The sequence below is a fragment of the Rhinolophus hipposideros genome (genome assembly GCF_964194185.1).
Source record: "Rhinolophus hipposideros genome assembly, chromosome: 12".
NCBI classification, from domain to species: domain Eukaryota; kingdom Metazoa; phylum Chordata; class Mammalia; order Chiroptera; family Rhinolophidae; genus Rhinolophus; species Rhinolophus hipposideros.
The window spans coordinates 12,491,477-12,519,201 of record NC_138058.1 but is presented as its reverse complement, the minus strand read 5'-3'; the positions used below and the strand labels follow the sequence as shown (position 1 = coordinate 12,519,201).

General features: G+C 46.1%; 1 protein-coding gene and 1 pseudogene across 2 annotated transcripts in view; one reads left to right on the top strand and one right to left on the bottom strand.

Annotated features, from left to right (window-relative positions):
* SH3RF3 (SH3 domain containing ring finger 3) overlaps positions 1–27,725 on the bottom strand; it is a 353,595-nt gene that overhangs the window by 254,454 nt on the left and 71,416 nt on the right. The window lies entirely within an intron of this gene.
* Positions 24,449–24,844, top strand: LOC308505806 (large ribosomal subunit protein eL32-like; annotated as a pseudogene). Its single transcript has one exon. The product of its transcript is annotated as a large ribosomal subunit protein eL32-like (transcript).

Below are 27,725 nucleotides of genomic sequence, written 5' to 3'. Positions count from 1 at the left end.
ATAATATGTGTTGGCAAAGATGTGGAGAAATTCAAACTCTCATACATTGCTGGGGGAATGTAAAATGATTCAGCCACTGAAAAACAGCATGGCGATTCCTTAAATTGTTGAACAGAGTTATCATATGATCCAGCAATTCCACTCCAAAGTATACACCCAAGAAAAATGAAAACACATCCACACAGAAAAGTATACGTGACTATTCATACCGGCATTATTCATAATGGTCAGAAAGTAAAAACAATTCAAATGTCCATCAACTAATGAATGGTTGAATAAACTGTGATATATTCACAGAAGGGAATATGATTTGGCAATAAAAGGAACGAATGTTCTCAAGTTGATTATGGTGATGGATACACAATTCTGTGACTGCTCTAAAAGCCACTGGCTCATAAACTCACTGTAAATGGGCAAATTGTATGGTATGGGAATTACATCTTAATAAGGCTATTTTTCAAAATGGCCTATAGGTACCTACCCTAGTTAGAATAAATTCTACGTTACTAAAAATGAGTAAGAGGGGAACAAGAAATATAATAGATGATACAACACAACAAATAAATCCCAAATGCTCTGTAGCTGCCTTTGGAATGCATGGTAAGATTTAATTTTAATTTGGAAGTAGACTGAAAATACTAATTAAATTTTTACTTAGGCTAATGTTAAAATTAGTATGTTGTCCTTAGCCACATGTAAGCTGAGAGTACATGGAGGCAGCCTTGTTAACTAGTACTTGCAAAGAAGAAGCCTCTCACAGAAGAAAGAAATACAGCAGAAACCCCCAGTGAAAGAGTCTATGAACAGATGATGATAGTCACTCTTAATACATGATTCTGGAAAAAAAATTCAAGCACTATATGGTTGAAAGTGAGTGAGACTTGGTCCGCATGAGAAGAGAAAAGCATCCAGCCCCAACAAGACACAAACCCAAGGACGCCCGTGCCAACGTAGCTGATAACTGCATTAACCTTCTGCTTCGGGATTTATTTTTTTTTGTAACACACTTGTCAAAATGTCATCGCATTAGCCTGCCTCTCCCACATCCGCCCACCAATTCCTCTCAGCAGTGGAAGAAAAAGCAGTAATTAGAGCAGGAAACAACCCCTAGATGAATAACTGCTCTAGCCTGACAGTCCATCCGAAACATCTGTAAAGACACTCTGAAGAAGCCGCTCCTGGAAGGGAGACAGGCAGGTCAGGTGCACACAGGTGAGGCAAGTCACCTAAGGCCTCTTCATGGTCACGGGAAGCGAACAGTAATTGCATCCCAGAAACCAACTGTCCTGCTCCATCTGAATGCTGACATTCAGGAAGCATAAGGATTGATTACACATAACCAGCACACTCTCATTTTGTACCATCAGCCCAACTCCCACCACAAATCAGTTTGACTTTCCCTGCCCTCCTGCATGTGCCATCCCATAGCCAAGACGGGAGAAGCCCCCAAAGGGAAGCCAATTAGCCAGTGAATTCCCAGGGTTTAGAAATGAAAATGAAATTTTGGGGCCTTCTTTAAAAATAAATATATTTAATGAATAAACAAAATGTGTGGCATATACATGGAATGGAATATTACTCAGCTTTAAAAAACAAGGACAGTCTATCCACTATGCTGTACAACTGGAACTAATATAAAATAATATTGAGTATCAACTATAATTTTAAAAAATAGTCATGGGGCTATAAAGTATGGCATAGGGAATATAGTGAATAATACTGTAATAACTATGTACAGTGTCAGATGTGTAATAGACTTATTAGGGTTATCACTTTGTGAGGTATATAAATGTCTAATCACTATGTTGTTTTGTATACCTGAAACGAAAGAAAGGAAGCAAGGAAGGAAGGAAAGAAAGAAGGAAGGAAGCACATTCTGACACATGCTACAACATGGATGAACCTTGAAGACACTGTACTAAGTGAAATAAGCCAGACACCAAAGGCCAGATGGCATATGATTCTAATTATATGCGGTACCTCCACATATTACCCGTGTCTTATTTTCCGTATTCAGATGCTCTAGCAACTGGGGCCTTGCTGACCCTGGAGGGACTGCCCTCTCACGTTAGCCAAGTTCCAGAGGTAGTCAACAACTTGCCCACGAGTGTGCCTTCCTAATGCAAACCACCCAATCCAGAGCCCACACCCCCAACCACCTCTTTGTGGGGCTCTCATACTCCGGACCATTATCTACCCGCCCTAATCACCCCAAGGCCAGGACCAGACAAGTAGGGACAGCCCCTATGCCCCAGGACCCTCTGAAATCATTCCAACTACCCAATCCTAAGCCTGCTTACTTGCTTCTCCCCTTCCTTCTGTGGAAATGACAATACAGGCTCTTGCTCACTTTTCCCCTACTCCTTCTGCCTCCTGACTGACAGTGGTGTTTCCTGTGGCATGGCATGCCCCCTCCTTTGGAAAACTGTGAGCAACATACTATCTTTTTCAATGGCAGTTATCACTGTAGACCTCCCCATACCTGAATAATAATAAAACCTGTGTTAAAACACTAGAACCATCACATTTACAGGGAAAAAAAGTAGAATGGTGGTTGCCAGGGGCTGGGGGAGTTGGTGTTTTATGAGTACAGAGTTTTAGTTGGGAATGATGAGAAAGTTCTGGAGACAGATGGTGTGGGTGGTGGCACGATAGTGTACATGCACTCAATGTCACTGAATTGGACACTTAAGAATGGTTAAAATGGTAAATGTTGCATATATGTTATGTTTTACCACAATAAAAACAAATAAATAGATAAACAAACAAGGAAGACAGCAAATACCCTTGAGAGGATGTGACGACACGGGCACCTTATCTCTCTGGTCTTCCTCCCAAAAACCCATAACCCAGTCACATCATGCAAACACGTCAGACACTCCCAACTGAGGGACAGTCTACAAAACACCTGACCAACATTCCTCAAAACAGTCAAGGTCATCAAAACCAAGGAGATCCTGAAAAAATGTGGCAGCCACAAGGAGCCTAAAAAGACAAAAGGACTAAATGGAATGTGACGCCTCCTGGATGGGATCCTGGGACAGAAAAGACACATTAGGGAAAAGCTCAAGAATTCCAAATAGAGTATAGATGTTACTTAATAGTAACGTATCAAATGCACTAATGTGTGGTATTAACAAAAGGGGAAATGGGATGTGGGGTATAGGAGAAGGCTCTACTGTTAGGTTGGTGCAAAAGTAATTGCAGTTTAAAGGGTTAAAAATAACTGCAAAAACTGCAATTACTTTTGCACCAATTTAATATATTCACTAATATTCTTTAAAAAAAAAAGAGGTTAGTACAAGGGGGGAAAGGAACAAGGTAGCACATAGAGGTAGAATATATCCTGGACACCTTCACACTGACAGAGATGCCATCTACAACACCATTCATTGAACCTGCTCATTAATGAGACAGTAAAAACGCTTGAGGGATAGAACAGTTCATGCACAATGAACACCTGCCACCAAGCATATTCCGCAGACTGTGAAGGCCGCTGATTGAATTTCTGACAGTATTATAAGCAAGTGGCACAATGTTTGCCAAACACTGCAAGTACATAATCCGCAGCATGAAAATTTAACCATTAGAGACATCTGTATATATCAGGAAAGAGCCAAAGTATCAAACTAGATACACACATCAGTGTCAGGGCATCACTTTCCTACAAAGAAGGAAAACACTGAGCTGCTCTCCACTCACTTTGCCACTCACAACAAACATAAATCCCACGCCCCCTGAGCCAGGTCAGCACCAATGCTCGCTCTGTGCCCACTGTGCTCAGGGCTGGGAAGTAACTGGAGGAGTGACAGTCACCATCCAGGAAAGCTTCCAGGGAACTGGGCTGCAGACAAATGTAGTTCAAAGGAAGAGACACTGGGAGGGCCAGAGTGATCACCGAGAGTGAGCTGGAATTCAGGGAAGGGACCGCTGACTTCAGCTGGCCCAGGCAGGCTGATCTTCCCAGAAGAAGGGTGATTTGAGCTAGACCTTGAAGGACTGTGGAGTTCTGATATCTGTAGAGGAGTGAATGCTGTGACAGGCAGGGAGAGCAGCATGGGACAAGAGGAGGAGCTGCCGGAACGAGCCATGGAGCTGGCTGGCGGGCACGGCCAGATTAGCTTGAGGGGAATTTTCCAGATAGAGGCTATCCTGAACAGTCCGTGGTTTTGCAGAGAAATGGGTGTAGATGAAGGTCAGGAACCCAGGCAGAGCCAGGATCCTCCACATTAAATAGTCCTGATTTCCCTCAATGTCTCCACCCTCAGCACTTCCATTACATTTGTTTTTTACTTGACTTGTGACTCTTCTAAGTCCTTAACTAGAGTGATTTCCTGGAGTGAACATGGAAAGTTCACCTGCCTACATTCACTCATCTTCTTCCGGTAACAGCTACCAGTTTTCTGTTACACACCCACTCCTGTCCCACTGTCACCCCCGAGGACTGAATGGAATCCCCTTGATTTGCCAGAGGCAGCAGAGGACCAACAGCCACCATATTACCAGTCCCCACAGCTACCATGCTGAATCTCACAGGTTCTGTAGATGCTGCCAGAAGAGACTCCAAAAAGGCTTCCAGAAAAGGACAAGGACACTACACCACCCTGGTCCCATGATGATGACCCTAGAGCCACTTTGGATGAGGCCCAGTGTTGGAAAGAAACCTAGTAGTGATGGCATCATCTGGGCCACAGATCCAGCCCCAACAGATGTCGTCTACCCCAGGACATTCAGTCACATAATCCACTACATCGTCTTCTTTCTTTTTCATTTGGGCTGGTTCAAGCTAGGTTTTCTGTGTCCTGCAACTATGAGAATCACAACTACTTCTACAACCAACCACTTCTCTTACTAGGCCATACACTCCTCACGCATAAAGCATGTCATATACGTCTGAGTGTCTCCAAAGAACCAGCAGAATGCTTTTCACGTGGCAAATCCTACAATCACCTAGGATGGCAGAGTCTCTGAGTGAGGAGAAGCAAGGTGGGAGATGAAGAGGACTGGAGAAGAGCACCTATTCAACAAGAAATGAAGAAAAGCTAAGAGAGACTGAGCCATCCTAAAGAACAGGAGAAACTAAACCTTTAAAGGGCTTAAAAGAAGCCACTGCTATCGCTGAGTTTTGGTATCAGTCAAGAAGTCACAGCAACTGCAAATGGCTGCGCCCATCTAATCGGCTGGCTCCGTGGAGCCCTAGGTACCATCCATGGAGCTGCCGGTTAGTAATTAAATGCGACCTTAGCTTTGAAACAGCTGGCAGGATCACGTTGAAAACAAGCTCAATGATGTTCACACGCCTGCTCTTACGTGAACTGCTATAATTACGATTTTCAAAGGAGCTGATCGGACACTAAGTTCTTTCTGCAGATGTTAACAAGCAGAACATGGAACTGGGTTTATGAAACTGGGAGACAGATAAGAGCTTCTGTTTGGGAGCAACTGTCTCCGACATCTCCTCCAGGAAAGACGAAAATGGTCTGGTCTGAGCGAACAATGACAAGACTATAGTTAGCCAGAAACATTATTCAGGTTTAGACCTGCTCCTCATGACTAAGTAATATTCTGATATGAAAATCATAGTGTGGTGATTTGTGGTGGCTACCTGCAACAACAGGAGATTGGAATACGGTCTCTTTAAAGCACACTTGAACCTCACCTATAAATATTTAAGTGCAGTCAAAGATGTATGCACAGACTTGCTCTTACCCCTGTTTGCAATATTTATAGGAAAGAAAGCAGGAAGCTCTGATGTTCTGAGTTCAAGCAGGAAGGTACTTAGGCTATCACATTGGCTGGTTGTGAGGAGGGAGCTGAAGTACCCCATGGGAGACACCAGCCTCTGGGCCCGATTTTGAGGAAAAATGCCACACTGTGGGCTCCTGCACTGACCAGGCTGGAGGGCTCTCAAGGTCCCCCATGGGAGGTCAGCCTGTTGTGCATGATAAAAGGCAATGGTTTGTGTGAGAATTGCAGGGAAACTTGTGAAAAATGCAGATTTCCTGCCTCTGAGCTGGGTCTGGGTGGAGTCCAGAAATCTGCAGTTTAAATCTATCCTCATTTCTAATCTCCCCTTCCAGCTGACAGTGCAATGACTTCAGGAATACTCAGCCTGGCCCCCACTAGGTTAATTAACCTTTTTTTTTTTTTGGCCATTATTAAAATATAGCTCTTTGAATCCCCAGTATCAAGAATGGGATGAGACAGAATCCTTCAACAGAGGAAGCCTTAGAACCTCACTTTACAGTGAGGAAACTGAGGCCAGAGAAGTTGTGACTATTCTGACGTCATCTAGCTTAGTCAGTTGCTACAATAGGTAGTACAAAGGAAAATACCTCCAGACCAGGTGTCAAAAAGTCCCCAGTGGGTCACTACCTTTTTCTAGACCTAATCTTTCCTTCAAATCCACACAATTCCTTTCCAAATTAGATTAAACACACACAAAAAGAATAGTAAGACAAGATTATGTTACAACTCCCTAACTGTCCATTAAAGTAGGCATGACCCACATGGGGCCTTTCCACTTTAATTTTAATTGATTAAAAGTAAATACAATTAAAGTTCAGTTCCTAAGTGTCAGTAGCCACATTTCACCGGCTCAGTGTGGTTAGGGGCTACTGTGCTGGCCAGAGCAGACCCAGAGCATCTCTGATACGCAGAAGCTTCCATGAAGTGCTCTCAGTTCCTTTACATAATTAGAAAATGCAGGTTAAAAGGATTAAACTCAGCATGCAACTGAAAGTCTGCACGTAGATCTACAAATCTTATTAACCCAATATATGATATACCGTATGAGTATCACTACTAATAGTACCAAACAATACGGTTTGCTAGAGTCATCATCTAATTTGGATATATTTGATTAGCCATACATATCGTAGCAAAGTTTACTCTCACTAACCATACTCCCTCCACACACTTTAACTGGATCCACAGAAATGAGAGACCCAGCCTCAGTTTCTCTTCGTGTAGACTGAGGGACCTGTGCCTATTTCAGCTTTAACATTCAAGCCAATGATGAGCCAAGCTGATACATTTTAATCTCACTTCTCGCACAAACACGTACTGAGCACTTATGTACCAGGGCAACCATGCAATGCACACAACCACAAAGGACACTCACGCGGATGGGCAGAGCGGTAAGGAGAACACTAACAGGCTGCCAAGGGGCCGTCACCGGGCCCTGTGGGCTGACACTGTCTCCATGAGCGCCTTGCCCCTCGAATACTCTTCCGTGTAGCTGTTTCCATGTTTATCTCATCCCTTCCTTTAGATTTCCACTCCAGGAGGCTGACAGGAAAGACTCCTGAGAGCTTATGTCCAGCTGCTGACCTAGAGGCTGACTTGGGCAGGCCATCCCCTGCCACAGGGGCTGCCTTAATTTGGGAATCAAAGCGCTTCACAACTCGGTCAAAGCCAGCCCACATCAGCTCCTACAAAGTCTCAGGGGTCTGGGAACAAAACCCACAGGGCTGCTCACCAAGGGCAGGAAGGTGGACTAGCCATTTGAGGGCTCTGACGTGCCAGCGATAACCAGCCTCTGGTTCGAAGGGCTTGTGTGACTGCGTGTGGGATGGCAGGAGAGGGGGCAAAACATTCACAACCCTTACCAGCAACAGCCACGTCTGGTTTTAGCTAAGGAGGTGACGGCCACATCCTCCGGCCTCTCTCCACCCACTTCCTTCCAAACTATTGTGGACAGAGAAGCAACAGGGATGGAGAGGGGTGGGTGCCAGCCTCCGCCAAGAAACAGAATCAGGATCTCTGCTGGCCAGAGGGATGGACAATGTTCACCGGGCCCGACGCCAGTACAGCAGAACCTCCGTTCACACTGAGGGCACAGCACCATTCACACCCCAACAGGGAGCGTCACTGGGACACTGGCTGAATCTCTGCTAGGGACACACACAGAAGCCAGAACGCCGCTGGGAAATGCCATGTGGTCACAGGACAACAGAGTTAGTGGTTGAGAATAGGGAAATGTGCTTTGTTATGTGTTTTGTTTATTTTAGCAGATGGAAAAGTCACCTAATTCCACAGAAACATGAGGATGTTAGCATGAGATGAGATGAGCCCATCTAACTCATCCTGGGGTTTTATGGGAGTGAAGGCTGAGGCCAAGAACAGGAAGGGACTTGCAGGGCTGGCACTGCCCACCCCCAGCATCGCGCCACCCATCCTCGGTTGTTAAGGGGCACTGCTCTCTCTCTCCAAGGACACGCACGCTGCAGATGTTGGCCGCTCAGGGGGATGCCTTGCTTTCCTGGTCTCACTCATCACACCTGGTAACGCGGTGGCTGTGAAAATGAGGGCTTGGAAAACTCGCCGTGCTGAGGGCCAAGCTGTCTTCTGAGCTGCTGGACACCAGCCCTCAGTCCTGCTGCACAGGACTCCATGCAGTTCACACAGCTCAGCATGCTCCCAGCAGAGACCACGGCTCCCGCGAGGGGACCCTGCGGCAGGGCCAATGTGCTCTTTCCACACACTGTCTCCAACTTCTGTGAAATCTCATGGTGATTGTGAGAAACTGTCCCGCAACTTTGCTGAACTCATTTATTAGATCTAAAAACTTCTTTGACTGTTCTTTAGGGTTTCCTATCATAAGATCATGTCATCTGCAAGTACAAATAATTTTACTTTCTTCCTTTTCAATTCGGATGTCTCTGTGTTCTTTTTCTTGCCTAATTTCTCTAGAACTTCTATTACTATGTTGAATGGAAATGGCTGTCCTTTCTACTTTTATGATACTAAAACATTCGTTATTAAATGATGGTGATTTTTTTTTTAATTTTATAAGAGTTTATTTGAGCCAAACTGAAGTCAAATGCCAGGAAGCAAGATCTCAAGTGCTGCCTGATGGTGACAATTTTTTTAAATGTTTTACTTGGCAAAATAAAGACGTGACAACTATATAGTTACACAAAACATTTTGGAAATGATACTGACCCAAAAATAAATACTGATCAAAAACAACAGTCTGATAACGACGCTGCTGGATATCCTTGAGGATCCCCCCACCCAAAGCCCAAGATCCACTGATTCTCCAGACAATGGTGACCCCAACCCCTGCCGTAGTGAGGTGTGGGACACTGGAGGCTGGGATTCTGTAAGGCCAATCCAATGGGACGTCATTGAAGGCAAGTTGAAAAATCATGCAAATCAAGGTCAGTTAAGTAAAGACTTGAGCCCCAAACAGCACTCTAACCAAGAAAAGAGGTCAGTTCCCATAAAGGGCATCATCCTAGGAAAGATAGAGAGACACGGGTGTCTATGAGCTTAGACACCAGTGGAGAAGCAGCGCTCTCACCTAGTTCTGGTGGAGTAAGATGGACACATATGGGGGCTCTGAAGAGGCTGAAGTGGCCCCCTCCCCACCCAGAACGATGGACATTCTGACCATGCCAACCCCCTCACTGTCCCTAGGTCACCCTGGGCCCCCAGAGTCCTTGCTGTCCCTCCCACGCCCCTCATTTGTGTCACATTCTAGACAAACATGATCAGGGACAGACAGCAGTGGCAGCCAAGAGACTTGGAGGGCAAGCAGGTGGCAATGGGAAGGGGAAAGAGCTGACCAAGTTCAGGAGGGCGGTGCTGAGTCAGAAGACTGAGGCTGGGACGGAAGCCCCGGACGTGCAGTGAGAGGCGCTGGAGTGGAAACCGCACTGGAGCAGGAGGCTGGCTCCCAGCCATTCAGCTTCCTGATTTCCGCCTCGTCACGTCCACAGTGGGGCTACACAAGGCCCACGCAGTCCACCCACAGGAGTGTTCTGAGGATAAATAAGGCGATGCATGTGACAGTGCTCTGAGAACTCTGAGCACTCTACAATGCAGTGTCACCAGGGGACAGCTGTGGGACACAAGACGTGACGTAATGCCTATGGAGAGTTGGACCCTACCCGGTGCCCATTTATCTCCATGGAGGTACTATGCCCCTGCTCCTGCTGCACCCAGGCGAGGCTGGGAGTTCTTCACCTGGGCGCAAAGGCACCCTGATCACTGTGGTTCAGTGACAGAAACCCTGGCGGGGAGTCACAGGTCTGCGGCTCCTGGCCCAGCTGTGTGGATTCACCCTACGCTGGGGAGAGCCCTTGCTGCCTTGGTGCTCAGTCCTACCGTCTGTAAAGGAGGGATCGGTCTAGAGCAGTGATCCCCACCTAGGAGAATGCGTCAAACACAAGACAACGCCAACACAAAGGGAAGAGGGGTGATGGGCACAAAGGAAAGGCACTTCACACCAGTGGCTCTGAGTGGGGTCCCTGGGCCAGCAACTGGGAACTCGTTAAAATGCAGGTTTTAGCAAGGCCCCACGCCAGACCTGCTGCCTCAGAAACTCAGGGGGTGTCCAACAATCTGCACTTTTAAAGTCCCAGGTGATCCTCTTGCACTTGCAAGTTTGAGAAGCCCCGCTTGGAACACACACACAACACACACACACACACACACACACACAGCACACACACACACAGCACACACACAGGCACACGTGTGGGCATGTACACACAGATTTTCATTCGGGCTTAAAGGTGTGAAAAGGAGCTTTATGGCCTCAGGTAAAGGATACTGTTTCTGGGATTGAACCTCTGCTCTGTGTTTCAAACTGTGACTTCATAGGCAGGTTGCTTACCCTCACTGAACATAATTTTCTCAAGCATGAAACAGGGACGAACCATGCCTTACATCTCACGATTGCTGAGGAGGAGAAGCTGTGCCCAAGAGGGGTTTAGCACAGAGCTGGCCTTGAGAACCACCAGCCATCAGCACTACTCCCTCGCTTCTGGGTCCATCTCCTCCATGGACCCAGGGGGATCACATCTCCGTGTGGCCAACTCCACGGGCACTCATAGGATCAAAAGAGAAACGGTCCTGCCCTGACTGCTCCTGCACGTCTTCCTGTTGCCGGAGACGGTACACCTCAGCTTGGTGGACACGCAGTTCCTTGGGACTGTCATCCCTCCGTTTCTCTTTGGCCACTGAGAAGCTCTAAACTTCTCTAGTACCTGGGGCTCTCCTGGTCTTGTCCCCTGTGATCTACTCTCTTCTTCACCTGTATTTTTCTAAGTGCGTTAATCATGGGTTTTTCTTTAATAAATCACCTCATTTATTTTGGCAGGCAGAGGAGCACCAAATAAACAGCAAATGCAGTCAGAGCCCAAGTAAGTCACTTTTTCAGTTTTCACTTAGAGAATGCTACCATGACAGGGTAAGAAAACAACAGCCACTCACCGCCATCGGCCTACAGTAGTACCATGTCTGTGCCCAACTGCAGTTCTGGGTTGCTTTCTGACTAAGAGGGGAGGTGATGAGGCTGCGTTTTGACCAGGAGATGAAAAGGTCTATTGTTTGATTTTGTGGTCAGAAGGCGTCAGTAACACACACCCTTTCATCTGCTCTTATGTTTCTGCCTAATAAGCAGTACCGTGTAGGTTCATATAGCAGAAAGGAAGTGGAAATTGAAGCCCAGTTTTGTTAAGCATAACATTTTCACTCAAAGGCTGTTTCTAAAACATTTCATCCAGCAACTCAGAAGCTCATATTTCAAATCAAAAGAAACACAACTTCTGATGAAGTAGAAGAAATCCATACCTTCCTTTAAGCCACAAAAATGAGAGCAGGAGAGCCAAGAAATTTAAAATACAGAAATGTCCTTTTTTTGTGCCATGTCATATGAATGATCCCTGATTAAAACTAGGCTTTGTCACATGTCTCAGAAAACTGGGAAGGCCAGGCAGGATTTTTTATTTTTTATTTTGTTAGGGCAGAAAAGGAAATTAAAACAATTTTCTGTCTCAATCCAGTTTCCAAAAACCTCTAGCCCAACTCCCATGGTCATGGTCGCCACGTCCCACCCTAAAGTCATACCTCATTCTCTGGAAAGTCCACAGGCCCAAGGGAAGGCAGGTGACAGGAGCAAAAGCAGAAACCCTCAAGGAGAAGGGCCTGACTTATGTTCTGGGCTGAGCTGCTCTGGCAGGCCTCCAGGCAGATCCCGTCATGCCAGGCCACTGAGAGCCTTGAATGGGGAGCAGCCCCCAGCACAGAGTAATGTCTACCCCTCACTAGGACCATGTAGACAACAGATCCTTCTGGAGTAATCGGGCCTCCTCCATACTAACCGTGCGTGCTGAGCCCAGGCAAATCCAATCAATGTACGTGCTGAATGTCACCCTGAGGCTCCCACTTTCAACGGGAACTGAACTTCCTGCATTTCTTTTTCTACTCTATTGTCCCCTCCTGTAAGAAGCTTCAAAGTTGGAAAATAGGTAAGCCGTAAACAATTGAGCCACAGAAGGAAGCTCTCAAACAATCGTGTGTGCAAGAGCTCAGCCTGTGTGAGCCATACCTGTGAGAAACTCAGAACCGGCCAAAGGGAAAGCAGGTCCCAGGGGCAAATGTGCCAGGGCTCCTACCCCAGCACAACTCGGCCCTCGCCCACCCACTGCCCGCACTAATCACCATGTGACAGCAGGACTCTCATCTGCAGTGGGCTCCCGTGTGCCCTCAGTGACTGTGCTTCAGTGCAGTGACAAAAGCTGGATGGGCGTGAAGGCACACTGGCTGGCCAAGAATCTGCAGACATGGCCAGGGGGGCTAGGAGCCAAGCCTGTGCAAAGGAAGACACAACACAGGACAGTGACATCTTTCCCTCATTAGGACAAGCAGGGAACGGGAAGAAAAGTATGTGTAGAGATGAGGGATGGGTCTGGGGTGGGGGAAGAGGAGTGTGGGCCTGAAATCTCTGCCTTCTACTCTCATCGTCCCATTTTAAGATGTGGAAAATGATTCTTTGTGCTCAGCCCATTGTTTTTCAGCTCTCTTCAAAGGCCTTCAGCTCACAGATAGAACTTTTTAGAAACTTCTGGTGGCTTGGGGTACAGTGAGAGGCACCAAAGTAGCCTGGGATGAGCCTGAGGAGAAAATTTGGAGTCCTGGCTCCACCAGAAGGCAGCCCAAGTCCAGGAGCGTTTGTGGCCTGCTTGCTGAAGGGTGTGCCTGTCGGGGTTCCCATGGGACGACCGAGGCATCGTGCCCTCATTCCTCACAACACCTGGTGGTGCCCAATGAGGGGCTGAATGTGTTTACTGATAACAGGAAGCATATGCCCTCATCAAGGAGGTCTCCTGAGACTCCCTTGCAGTCTCCTGAGACGCAGAGCCATTTAAGGAAAGTCTAGGACTCTGACTTCAAAGGAACTGGGAAGGAAAAGGCATATTTCCCATCTGGATTGCTACACAAGCACACCTCAGTGCTTCCTGGCCAGCCGAATGCCACTGCTGGCTTTTTTCCAAAAATGAAGGCTTTTCTCTTAAAGCCAGGGGCTGTCATCTGTAGCCCGAACCATCAGGAATGACATAAGTGGCCCTAGTGGGACATGACCCCGTTACCCAGAGATGAAGGGTCCAATCCACGGCCCAGAGCTGCAGACAGTACACAGTAGGCTCAGGGGGTTACAACCTGTGAAACTAGGGCCCTCCACGACTGGTGCCAACAAATGGGCCAACCTGACTTACCATGGGGGCCCGGCTGGCGTTAATTAAACATAGTAAGGAAAATAATCTGTTTATTGCTATGCTATAGTTATTTGTTGTTAACTACCAGCCCTGCTCCCCCAAAAGGTCTTGAAATATCCAGACTCCTTGTTGGTAACTAGCTTTCTCCTAGTGTTGCTCCCTTTCTTTCCCATCTCGGACATTTTCTTCCCATGCTGCTGGAATGGTTTAGTCTTTCAAACATGCATGCTGGGGTAGGTCAGAGTAAAGGTAAATCCACCCGGAGGCTGGACATTCTAAAGATACTCAAGGTTTGGGGCAGACCAAACTGACTTCCTCCTGTGAGTAAGATGAGGAGTGGGCGTGTTTCTCAGTCCTAGCTGGAGGATGAAACTGGCTGAACAGACAAGAGTCAAGCCCAGGGATGACTCCCATGCAGCCAGGCCTGGAGGACAAGGCAGTGATCTCAGAAGAGCAAATTAGGAGATGTTCACATGGGAGCTTGAGCTATCTTCTCACTCATGAGCTGTAACTGCAGCCCCAACTATGTATCTACAGATAGGATCACCCCGGTTCTCCAAGGCCACTCTGCATGCTAAAAACAATAAAACCAACTCAAAAGCTTCAATGAAAGACAAAATTGTACTGAGTTATTACTCTCAGAATACAGTCTACAAAAATATTTTTGCAAAAGCAACCCATCAACAGATGAATGGGTAAACAAACTGTGGCCTGTACCTACAGTGGAGTATTACTCAGCCTTAAAAAGGAAGCGCATTCTGACTCAAGCTACAACATGGATGAACCTTGAGGTTATTATGCTAAGCGAAATAAGCCAGTCACAAAGGACAAATACTGTATGATTCCACTTATACTGAGTCCCTAGGGAACTCACATTCATGGAGACAGAAAGCAGGATGGTGGTGCCAGGCTCTGGAGGAGGCGGGTGGGGAGTGGGTGTGTAACTGGAAAAGTTTCAGTTTCGCAAGATGAAAAAGTTCTGGAGATGGATGGTGGTGATGGTTGCACAATAATGTGAATGTGCTTAATGCCACTGAACTGTACACTTAAAAATCGTTAAAATGGTAAAATTTATGTTACATGTATTTTATCACAATTAAAAAAATACTTTCACACCAATTTAAATCAAGTTCTAACAGACAATCAGGTAAGTGTGTGGTCCACACCTCTGACCCACCGCTGCCACAGGTGAGGATAATGGGGACACCAGACAGGAGGGGGATGTCCCAGCAAGTGTGCACACCCAGCCCCAGCACCCTTATAGTCAAACAGCTCCAGTGTGGCTCACCTGGCGCCCCCCTCAGGCTTTAGGAGTCATTTCTGCTCTGACTTTCTGTGTCACCACAACCCAGGAGGAAAGAATGGGAGATTCTGCCGAGGTTGTCTGTCCTCGGGTGATTTACTCTCCCTGAGACTCAAGTTCCTCCTCTGCAAAGTGGATCTTACCATTTTAACACAGAGGGATACTTTGAGCATCAAATTCACTAAGACGATGAGCTCTGTGCCCGGTGGGGCTCCTTAAGCTGGATTCCTAGAATCCCCTCTCTATAGGTTTCAGGGCTAGAATCGGCCATGTAGGAATTTGCCCAGGAGCCGAAAGGACGCAGTGAAGGAGCAGTGGTTCCTCTTTTGGAGGCCAGATGCAAACGGTGGATTCCATCTCATGGCGTCCCCTTCCCCCCTACCCCCAGCCATGCTACAGCCAGTCCTTCCCCCAACTGCTGGCTCTTCTGACCCACACAGCAGCCCCAGCCCACCACCTGGAATGCCCTCTGGGCTTGGGCCCTGGAGGCTGCGGTGCTCGGCTCCTGGGTTTAACCAGTTGGCATCTCTCTCTAACCCCCCATGTCCCCCATGACTGCATGGTCATGAACTGTGAGGCATGAAAGTTAACCAGCCCTGGGAAATCGGCACTCAGCACTCAGTCACCAGCAAGGACGCCCACATGACCTCCTGTGACCTTGGCAAGGTAGGAGTCAAGTATATGTTTGCATCTCTGAGTGGACCCCACACTGCACGTTCCTCAGGATTCCTAACATCCTGCTTCCACATCAGAGGAAGGAAATGGTACAAAGTAGTTCAGTCGGCACATGGGGTAAATTCTAGCTTGCTACTCCATCCTTAGAAACAAGTGTGTACTGTGTCTCCTGTGAGATTAAGGCAGTAAGCCGGGCGAGGCTCATGGTGTGATTCCGGAAGCAGCACCCCAACAACCAGCATCACAAATTAGAACCAGTCTCTGGGACCCACAAATCAGCAAGAACGAGCCTGATGAGCAGAGCACCCACCAGAGGCAAAGAACCAGTGAGCAGGGCAGGAGGCTCTCCCCACGGAGTCGCACATGGAACTCACAGCAAACAGTTTAAATTGGGGCTCATTTTCCTCCTGCTCCTCTTCCAACGGTTTACGAAGAGGTTGGCTAAACTGCATATTTTACAGATCATCTCTGTTCACTGATCTTTATCAAAACATTTCTTCTGGATAGAGCAACCTGCCTTGCCCCTTGTTAAATTGACTGTCCTGTTTTTAACCTTGAAAACAATTGTATAATGAAGACTCGTTCTCCCTTTTTCTCCCATGACCCAAGCCACCTTCTCCCCTCCCATCAGCTCTGTGCCTGACATTAGCAAGAGGGCCGGCGCCAGGAGGGGCTAAGTACAGACTTCTTTATTACAAAAGGAAGACATGTTCTGAGAGAGAGGGGGCGGGGTAGGGGGAGGAGAAAGACATGGACTGTTGACCATGGTAAATTATGACGCATATGGAACCTAATGATCTCAGCTTAAATTTTACTATTGCTGTTTTGTTGTGTTTTTTTTTTTTTTTTGAAGAATAGCATTACAAGATTCAGAAGTACAAAAGCTGTTTTCCCAGATTATTTGATATTTTACTCTGTCACGAAAAAGATGTGTGACCGGGAGTGACCTGCAGGTTCTTACCAAGCTTCAGCCCCCCCGTGGCTAGAGCAGGGCCCCAGGACCTTGGTGCCAGGCCCCACGGCTCTGGCTGAGAGGACTTCTGCCCTTGAGTCTGAGTATCTCCCTTCCTGGCCCATCAACTTCCCAAAGCCTCGCTGCTCGCTCTTCCCCCTGTAGCCCTCTGAACTCAGCCCTCTGAAGTATGCAGAGGTCCTTCCCTTGGCAGATGAAGAAGTAAGCAGAGGTGGTAAAGTGACTGGCTCAAGGTCACACAGCTAATTAGTAACAGAGCCACAACTAGACCTCAGCTTTCTGACAGTCCAGCTCACAGAAGCAATCACAGTGTCAGCAAGAATGTCAGGCTGATGCATTCTTCCAGACATCAACAGTCAGACTTCTTTCTTCAAAAAGGACTCCTATCCTTTGGTTTCATGTCAACAGAATGCCAGTCCTGTCTCACTGCTCCCCCTGCAGCCCCTGGTCCTGGGCCTCACTCCTTTCTCGAGGCCTCCACTCCTCGGCCCTCATGGCACTGGCCTGCCCTCCCCAGCCTTCTCTCCTCGGCCCTGGGCTGGCCCTGAATTCCTCCTCTTCCAGCCAGCACAGAAGGTGCTCCTGGGAGCCTCACACAGGTCCCTCTGCCTAGTTCCTCCATCACTCTGTTAGGTGACCTTGTCTCCTATGGTTTTCACTATGAACCACGTGTCAAGACTGGTTTCCAGCTTAAGTCTTAACCTTTGAGGTCCAACAGGCTGCTGACATGATGTACTTAAATGCAGCCCAGCTACAAACCTGCACATCACGTCATTCTGTGAATGAAGACAATTCACAGAAAACACAGTTTCCTCCTTTCTCCAAACTTGATCAACTTCCTGTTCTCCATTTCATTTACTCAAACCACAAACATGGGGCTCATCTCAGACTTTCTCCCGCCCCTGTTTCCCACATTCAACCTAATCATTAAACCTTGCCTCAGGGACTGGCTTCCAGCCTCCTAGAGGAGTCATTCCAGACACCCGCTTTTGCATTCCATTACTACCCACACACGGGCCTTCATCCTCTCCCCCCTGGATTACTAAAATAGCTTCCTAATCCATACATGGTCTCCAACCGTGCCCCCTTCAAGCCACCTATCACACTGTAACTATGGTAATCATGTCCTGTTCCTATTTAAAACTAGCCCATGATTTCCCACTCAAAGAAGATAAAGCCAGGCTCCATAATATGGTGGATGAGGTCCCCACGGACCTGATGGCACCCTGTCTGTCCGAACTCACAGTCTGCAGTCCTGGCATGGTTCAAAGGTGCCTGCTTGGGGCAGATACAGTTGGCATCAACCCGTTCCCTCCCCTGCCTGTTTCTTCCTGGCATTAAGTACCCTAGTGCCCATGACAGAGGATGAAAACGTCAGATACTCCCTTTCCCAGACTCCCTTGAAAATCCTATGGCCATGTTCTCAGCAGTGACATACAAGGGAAGATGTGCTAGCCACTGTGGGAAGATTCTCTTCCCTAGTGAAAGGGGAGAGGCTCCAGCAGCCCCAATTCTTCCTTCCGATCATCAGACATTCCCACTGAAGGACTCGATGCCTGGGCTGCATCAGTAGTCTACTGTGAAGGACACACTGTGTGGAAGGACGAGCCTGCATCCTTGATGCCATCTCTGAGTCCACAACCAACCCTGAGACCGCCTACTCCCAGGGTTCTTGGCCAAGTGAGAAAATGCGTTTCCTGTGATTTAAACCACTTCCAGTTGGGTTGTTACTTGCAGCCAAGAGCATCCAAATGACATGTCTACTGGACTGTGTTACTAGAACACTCTAAGCCTTCCCCCAGGCTGTATCCTCTGCCTGCTCTGAATAGCACTCTGACCTGATTTCCTCTCAGGGCAGGGCCTCCCCCAGGAAGTCTAGCAGATGTCCACCTTATCATCTATCACATTACATTCCAATCGTCTTTCTTCACCACCAGACAAAAGCTCACTGAAGTCAGAGACTGTGTCTGGTCCACCTTTGTTCTTCCAGTGTCCAGCCTATCACACTGGTTTGGTCATACAGGCCCCTCAGCTGAGTCTCATTTCTCCAACCAGCCAGTGAAGCCGATGGTGAAGCCAGGCCTTCCTTAGTGCTGTAATTCAGCTTCACAAAAGCTGCCACAATGATGAGAATGGATTTGTTTTGAGATTTTTGTATTGTTTCCTTTGTCAGAGTCCTAAATAAAATGCTGCCCATGTGGGGATTTATAATCAGCTATAACCAACCAAAGCAGCACCCTCCTTTCAGGCACCCATATTAGAATCTAACTGAAAACTGCCCCTCCCCCCCATAGTAAATCAGTTTTCCTTCATCAGAATTGTCTGGGGAGCCTTATTTCACGAGGTAGACGAAGGTGGGGAGTAAAAGAGAAGGAAAAGAAAATTCCAGGTGAGGTACTGAGAGCCTGGGACCCTGACAAGTCAGCTAGAGGACAAACAAACCCCCCCACTCAGGGGCGTGACTCTGAGCCTTCATCAAGCCAGTCAACCTAGTCACCAACTATGGAATCATCTCATGTGTCTGTGAAGCTCTGGAATTCTGGAATTCTCTGGAATTCTGATGCCAGCTCAGGTGCACCAAAGCAAGTGCTCACTGGATTATTTCCTGAATCCAAGGGAGTCATGCTCGAGTTGTGAGCAAGAGGTAACACAAAGGTACAGAAGGTTGTGTTCTAAACACAACTGACCTTCATCCGTGATGGCCCTTGGCTCGCCTAAGAAACACCTGCGTGGGCCGGTTTTTCCCCTGCACTCCAGTGTGCCTTCCTGCGTTCTGGAGAAAATGGCCCATGCTATTTCCTCTCTATATTTCTAACCTCTCCAGGGCTTCACTGTATCTTTGCTGCTGTTTATAACACCTCCCAATTTAGCATCATCTATGCATTTCATTAAACCACTGTTTACTGTTGCTTCCGGCATCATTTATAAAGATGTTAAACAAAACCCAGGCTGGTAACCAATGCCTGCTGTGATGGCAGGACACCCCCACCCCACTTCCTGTACTGCCATTATCATGGCTGCCTCCTTGCTTTTCACCCTGGCCACTGAGCCATTCCCCACCAGCTTTGCCACAGGTAGGGCTCATCGCCCCTTCAACTGCACGTAATTCTGGAAGTAAGGTATTTGCCAGAGGCCCCACAGACATGCATAAATGGATGTATTAACCAAAGTAGATGTGTTCTTTACGGAAGACTCAAGCAGGACAAATCAACTCAGAGCCGTTAGCAATCCCCAAGCCCTGACAGGGAAGAAAGAGTTACAACAAGAGTGCTTACACCTCTCCCTGCCAATCTAACTGAGCCCTGAAGGACGGCCCTGATAGGGAACAGCAGCAGTCAGTAACTGTACCACGCAGAAGTGGCGGGTTTTTTTTTTCTTTTTCAATTAAAAAAAAAACCCATATATATCTAGGGTTTGTAAATTGAGTTGTAAATATAAAATGTTATGTTTTGCAGTGATTCATGCTTTAAAAACAGGAACTCTTGCTAGAGGAGCAGTCAAAAGCTCCACAGCATTTCTCCCTGCGTGAACCAAGAGAACTACTATAAGAAACCCAAGTTTCTCCCCATGACCCCACCAGGAAGAAGCCCACCAGGTCACATCTTCCCACTTTGTCCAGGCCCTGCCCAGGACCTATCCTGAGCTGGGACATGGCCCATAAGTCTCCTCCTGCGCATGCCTGCATGTGTCAGGAAAAGCCTGCTACCCGCCTGTTCAGGCCACTTGTACCGAGCTCTGTGAAGCCTCAAATGTCCTGTTCCAATTGTTCAGTTACTTCAGCCAACCCTGACCCCAAGAGACTCATGCTCCCGTATCCTGCATGCCATTCATTAGCTGGGCAACTCTGAAAACAGGATTGGCCTCCAAGGCTCCATTCCCATAAACAAAATGAAGAACTTAGACAAGACCGGTCAACCAGTAGTTCCCCACTTTGGACTTGAGGGACTAGTTTCATTAAAAATCTTGAAATACTACTTCTAGGTATATACTCAAAAAAGTGAGGGCAAGAACTCCAAAAGGTATTTGTACACCAGTGTTCATAGCAGCATTATCCATAGTAGCCAAAATGTGGAAACAACCCAAGTGTCCATCAATGATGAATACGCAAAATGTGGTATTGACATACAATGGAATATTATTCAGCCTTAAAAATGAAGGAAATTCAGACACATGCTACAACATGTTGTATGATTCCACTTACGTGAGTAGTCGAATTCACAGAGACAGAAAGTAGAGGTTCTGAGGGGCTGGGTGAAGAAGGAAATGGGGAGTAATGCTGATCGGGTACAGGGTTTCAGTTTTTGGTGATAAAAAAGTTCTGGAAATGGATAATGATGATGCACAACATTGAGAATGCTAATGCCACTGAATTGTACACTTAAAAAATGACTAAAATGGTACATTTTACATTACATATATTTTAACACAATAAAAATAGTAACTTTTAAAAATCTGTAAACATTGGCATGTCCGATCTGTCATTCTACCAAGTAAGCACAAGAGTTAAACAAACCATCTGCTCTTACCACCAACTCATAAAAGAAAAGCTCTTTTACCACCCGCCCCACCCACCCCCAAAAAAAGGGAACGGATAGAAAGCTCAAAAGGAAAGAAAATTTTCCCCATGGTAGTTGGTGCCTTTACTTGGCTAACATATATAACACAGAAACTATGCACACTTGTACTTCACATTGTTCTAATTCCCCTCATGTCGCCCCAGGCAAGAGCTGCCATCTCAGGAGAGCTGCATGTGCATTTCTTCCCAATTCAGTGACATCATGTCGGCAGCTTGGAATCAGCCATGGTGGGAGTATTCACACCCCCAAAATTGGCATTTGCTATCAGCCAGGGCTTTTTTCCCAGGGAACCTACTGTTAAACATTTGTCAGCACACCAGCAAAGCCAAGAAAACTTGGTCATGGTTGCTGAAGTCACTTGCACATGACCTGGCATGAGGGAACTTCTGAATTGATAACCTTTCAGTTTCTTACAGCCCAGAAATAGGTTATGATTCCACAGGATATCAGACCATCAGGCCTTAGCTACACAATTACAATGCCAGACAGACCACAGTGCAGAGGCAGAAAGACAAAACTGATGTGTCCTCTTGACACCGTTTGTATGCATTACCCACCAAAGGCCTGATGTGTTTATCCTGAGGATGGTCAGTGAGGGCAGAGCTGGAGACCGAGTAAACATAGAACCCAAGACTCACACACTAAGAATGCTGGCTGTGTCCAACTTGGAGCATCGAGGAAAAGATGGGTAACATGTGTGGGTTTGGTGTGTGGCACTGACTGCCATGAAAGGCTGGTGTGATGAGGGTCAACTCTGTCCACTCTGGGTTCATCCCCATCAATGTTGGGCCTCCCTGGGGGCACCTCTGACAGGTGACCTAGATCCTCAGAACTTCACCATCCACCAACACTGTCCCTCTTTAAGGATATTCACTAGCAGGTCAGTAAAGCAAAAGTTCCTGGTAAGAGATAATTAGCCTTTAATAATCCTGATAATTAGCCTTTTCCTGGAATGCTAGTGCATCTCATCCTTGAGACACCTGTCCAGAATATGTATTTCCTAGGCAATACATATCCCTTTATCTCAGTCCCTATAACAGGGCTATTTTCAGAGCAGCAGTATAGAGGGTAGGAAAAAAAATTAAGTGTTCTGCTTATCCATAGCTGCATAACAAACCAGCCAAAACTTGGTGGCTTAAAACAACAAGAGCCAGTTTTGCTTAAAAATACCTAATTTGAACAGGACTTGGTAAGAGCAGTCATCTCCACTCCACAGGAGAATAGCTGGGTGGGTCAAGAAGCTCACTCATATGGCAGGCAAGGTGATACTGGCTATTGGAGAGTACTGAGACTATCGGCTAGGACAGTAAGCTCCTCTCCACATGGGCCTTTCCACAGAGCTGCTTGGGCTTCCTGACAGAATAGCTGGATTCCAAGAACAAGTATCCTAAGAGACAGGAATTACAAGCGACCGGTCTCTAAAGGCCTGGGCCCCCAAAAAGGCACAAAGTCATTTCTGCTGTTATCTATTGGTCAAAGCAGCAGTAGAGTCCAGGTTCAAGAGAAGAAAATATACCCCACCTCTAAATGGCAGCACTGTTCATGAATTTATATCCATCTCAAATCTACCATATTAAGATGTAAACTGAGAGTTCCAGTCAAGATGGCAGAATAAATGCTGTGTCGCCTCCATCTATGACCACATCAGAATTACAACTAAACTACAGAACAACAATCATGGAGAAACACCTGAAGTCTAGCTGAACAGAAGTCCTATAACTAAGCACATACAGAAGAAGCCACATTCAGACTGGTAGGAGGGGCAGAGATGTGGAACGAGCTGTTCACACACCCACGTGTGGCAGTTAAAAATCAAGAGGGATATCTTGGCTGTCAAATTTCCAACTTCACAGTGGGGGGGTCCCAGCCGCAACCAAGCTTCCCAGCCCAGGGTTCCAGTGCCAGGGAGAGAAGTTCCCACAACTTCTGGTTGTGAAAACCAGCAGAGGTTGTGGCTGAGTGAGTTGGAGGGTGGCTGGAGACCCAGGCATTCTTCTTAAAGGTCACTCACTTTGAGCTCCAGTGCTACAGAAGCAACTTCAAAGGCACCAGGGACATACAGAGAGGAATTAAATTGTCTGACTTCGGGGTGAGGGCTGGATGGACAGCTTTCTCCCAGACAGCACTGCTGGCAGAAGCCATTTTCCCATTGTTGAGCCCTCCCCGTGACCCAACCTGCAGGCAAAAGCAGCTGCCATACCTCCATCTCCATCAACCTAGCTAACACTATTGTCCCCATCCTGATGATTCCTGAGACCCTGCCCCACCCAACTTGAAAACCAACCCAGGCCGCTTCCAGTAGCTTTTCCATACAAAGAACCTGTCTTGGTTCATGCTGTAGACTTTCCTACAATCTCTCAAAGGCTCACAAACCCCAAGCACATGGCATCTAGTCTTGGTGTGCCCTGTACCTCTTGTTAAGCAGCCCCAAGCCTGGCACTAGCAACAGCCAGCCTCAGTTCACAGCTTAGCCTCTTCCAGGCATGTCCAAGCCCAGCACTAGTGGCAGCCATCTGCAGATCACTTTGTAATTTATACCAAGTGGCTCCAGGCAGGACACAGGCAGCAGGTGACCTTGGTTTGCACCTGAGCACCTCCCAAGAGGCCCCAGAACCAACACACCCTGGGCCCAGCTTCAGACCACACCAGAGCACCACCCAACTACCTCCACAAATGACACATCCAAAGGGAAGAATTGCAGGCACCAGAGCCCTGCTGAAGAAATCCTGCTCCAGAGGGTCAGCTCCTGCACAACAGCTCCCCCACTGTAGTTATGGCCAGTCCTCACAACTAATCAGCCTGAGGGTCAATCTTTCTCACTGCTGTGCCAACAGCAACCAAGGCTCAACTACAACAGGGGGGCACACACCACCCATATGAGGGACACACCTGGAGCACCCTACTCAGGTAACCCAGGAGACTGTGCCACTGGACCCCACAGGATACCTACTACATCAGGCCATTCTACCAAAACCAGAAGCCCTACCTAATAAATAGAAACAAACACAGGGAGGCAGCCAAAATGAGGAGACCAAAAAACATGTCCCAAATAAAAGAACAAAATAAAACTTCAGAAAAAGAGCTAAACAAAATGGAAACAATCTACCAGGTGCAGAGTTCAAAACATTGGTCATAAGGATGCTCAATGAACTTAGGGAAAGAAAAAATCATCTCAGTGAGTACTTCAACAAAGAGATAGGAAACATAAAACTCCCAAAGAGACCCACACCAAGACACGTCATAATTAAAATGCCAAAGGTTAAAAACAAAGAGAGAATCTTAAAAGCAGAAAGAGAATAGCAGTTAGTTAAGCAGTTAGAAAAGCAGTTAGGGGGAAGTGATTGCTCCCCCATCAGACTTAGAAGCTCAGAAAGAATTCCAAATATCCTACGTTATCCCAACAACAGGTATCATGGCTGCCCTCAAACCACTCGTGAAGTCCAAGATCGTCAAAAAGAGGACCAAGAAGTTTATCTGGCACCAGTCAGACCGATATGTCAAAATTAAGCGTAACTGGCGGAAACCCAGAGGCATTGACAACAGGGTGCGCAGAAGATTCAAGGACCAGATCTTGATGCCCATCACTGGTTATGGGAGTAACAAGAAAACAAAGCACATGCTTTTGGAAGTTCCTGGTCCACAATGTCAAAGAGCTTGAAGTGCTGCTGATGTGCAATAAATCTTACTGTGCTGAGATTGTTCACAACGTCTACTCAAAGAACCACAAAGCCATTTGGAAAGAGCAGCCCAACTGGCCATCAGAGTCACCAATCCCAATACCTGGCTGCACAGTGAAGAAAATAAATAGAAAGGTTGTGTGCAAACTGTGTTTTAATAAAACCATAAAATTATTTGGGGGAAAAAAAAAGCAGTTAGGGAGCTCACATAAGACTGTCAGCTAAGTTCTCAACAGAAACTTTGCAGGCCAGAAGGAAATGGCAGGAAATATTCAAAGTGATGAAAAGCAAGGACCTACAACCACGCCTACTCTACCCAGCAAGGCTATCATTTAGAATCGAAGGGCATATAAAGAGCTTCCCAGACAAGAAAAAGCTAGAGGAGTTCATCACCACCAAACCACGAGTACAAGGAATGTTAAAGGGACATCTTTAAGAAGAAGAAGAACAACAACATCAAAAATAAAAATAATAAAATGGCAATAAGTACATATCTATCAACAATTACTTTAAATGTGAATGGATTAAATGCTCCAATCAAAAGACATAGGGTGGCTGAATAAGAAACAAGACCAAGACATATGCTGCCTACAAGAGACTTGCTTCAGATCGAAACACACACACAGACTGAAAGTAAAGAGATGGAAAAAAGATATTTCGTGAAAGTGGAAACCAAAAAAAAAAAGCTGGGGTTGCAATACTTACACCAGACAAAATAAACTTTAAAACAAAAAACAAAGGCTATAACAAGAGACAAAGAATGACCCAGTAATTCCACTTCAAGATATTTATCCAAAGAAACCCAAAACAACAATTTGAAAAGACATCCATATGTTCATTGCAGCATTATTTACAATAGCCAAAATATGGAAGCAACCTAAGTGTCCATCTACAGATGAATAGATAAAGAAGTGGTACATATGTACGACGAAATAATACTTGATCTAAAAAAGAATGAAATCTTGCCATCTGCAACAATAGGAATGGACCTAGAGGGTATTATGCTAAGTGAAATAAGTCAAACAGAGAAAGACAAATATCATATGATTTCACTTATATGTGGAATCTGAAAAACAAAGGAAAAAACAAAATATAAACAAACTCATAGATACAGAGAACCTTTTAATGGTTGCCAGATGGGAAGGGGTAGGAATGGGTGAAAAATGGGATATGATTAAGAAGTACAAATTGGTAGTTACAAAATAGTCCTTGAGATGTAAAGTACAGCATAGGGAAGACAGTCAATAATATTGTAATAACTATGTAGAGTGTCAGATGGGTACTAGATTTATCGGGGTGATCACTTTATAAGTTACATAAATGTCTAATCACTATGATGGACAGCTGAAACTTATGTAATATTGTATGTCAACTCTAACTAAAAAATCAAAAATTATTTTTAAAAAGGTGTGAACTGAAAATCCTGAGGGTCACTTAGAAACCATACAACACTAATATCATGTCTCAGCAGAGCTTAAACGTAAGAGTACACGCTCCATAAAGACTGAGTAGCCAGCACAGTGCCAAACACAGATTCAAGAAATGTGCGCTGAATTGTTCAATTTAACGAGTCCCATTCTAAAGTTTCTTTTTCTCTTAAATCCCATCAAATTTCTAAAACCAGGGGGAAGGCTGGGAGGTGGCAGATATTATTCATTGCATATGAGGGGGAGAAAAGAATTCCAAATTAGAGCAAAACTAAACTGAAATATCTAGGAAAATTAGGATAGAGGGAAACAACCATATGTCAACTTGTTAAATTGGTCCCCAAACTATGAAATATAGCTTAATAATAATTTTTTTGAAAGGCAGAAAGAAAATAGTGCCATTTAAAAGGATCAAAATCTGTTATTAACCAGAGTAAAGCTGATTTTAGCTATTTAGAAAATCACATACTCAGGTTAGTCTTGGTAAGTCTTACGATACAAATGTTTTATTTCCCAGTAAAAGTACCTTCCCAAATTCTATAGGTGACATGCTACAATATACAGCAGCTGCACCCCTAGAAATTTTGGGACTCCATTGTATCTTGTTCACAATTTCAATATCCTAATAACACACAAATAGCATTTTGCTCCTTATAGAAACCCTGTTTTACTGTAATATTCCGTGGCATGCATCTTTGCACAGGCAGTTGGTTCTGCTGCATAACATTATTACACATACAATTACCTGCATCACAAATATTTTCAAAATCAAAACTGCTAAGCTTTCTTGCCTGTCACTTTTTCTTATGTTGTCTCCATAGCAACCTGCCTCCCCTCCCCCAGAGACAAAGAGAAGACATCTTTAAATTGGCATAAATTAGAGACAGATTCTTTATTTAATCTGATACACAACTTACTCGAATGATTACCATACACCAGAATTATCCAGAAATAATGTAGTTCTTAAAAATTAACTGCTGTAAACAGACCTGCTCACACTCGATAACGGCATAATTATAAAATATGGCACGCCCTCATCCTATCACCACTGCTCTCATCCCCACTTATCACCCTCTGTAACTACACCCAACCTCCTCCCAGCACATAGAGCCCCCACACACTTTTCTCAAAATGATCCAGGACAGGTCCTGCCTCAGATGCCCGAGAGGCTCATGGACAACTCTCACGTCCTGCAACAGCTCAGCTAAATATAGGTGTGTCAAGGTGGATTTCAGTCACGAAACAGACTTACTAACCCAAACGCAAGCTGATGGCCCAGAACTGGGCAGCAAAGGTGTTAAGAATTATCTCAATTAACTTTGATCATTGGCCCTGGGACAACGCATCCGAGACTTTCATAACTTCTTGGGCCTTCTTTTCACACATCCTCTACTGCATGACCCTGCCGAGTCCCTGAGATAACATGTGATACCAAGCAGGATCTCCAGGCAGGGAAGGGCCACCGTGCCCTCCCATTCACACACTTTCAGTTCAAAAAATACCCGAAGAGCCAGAGTAGAGCAACCCCAGGGTCCCAACTACCACTTAACAGTCAAACACTTTCTACAAAGTAAACATAATAATC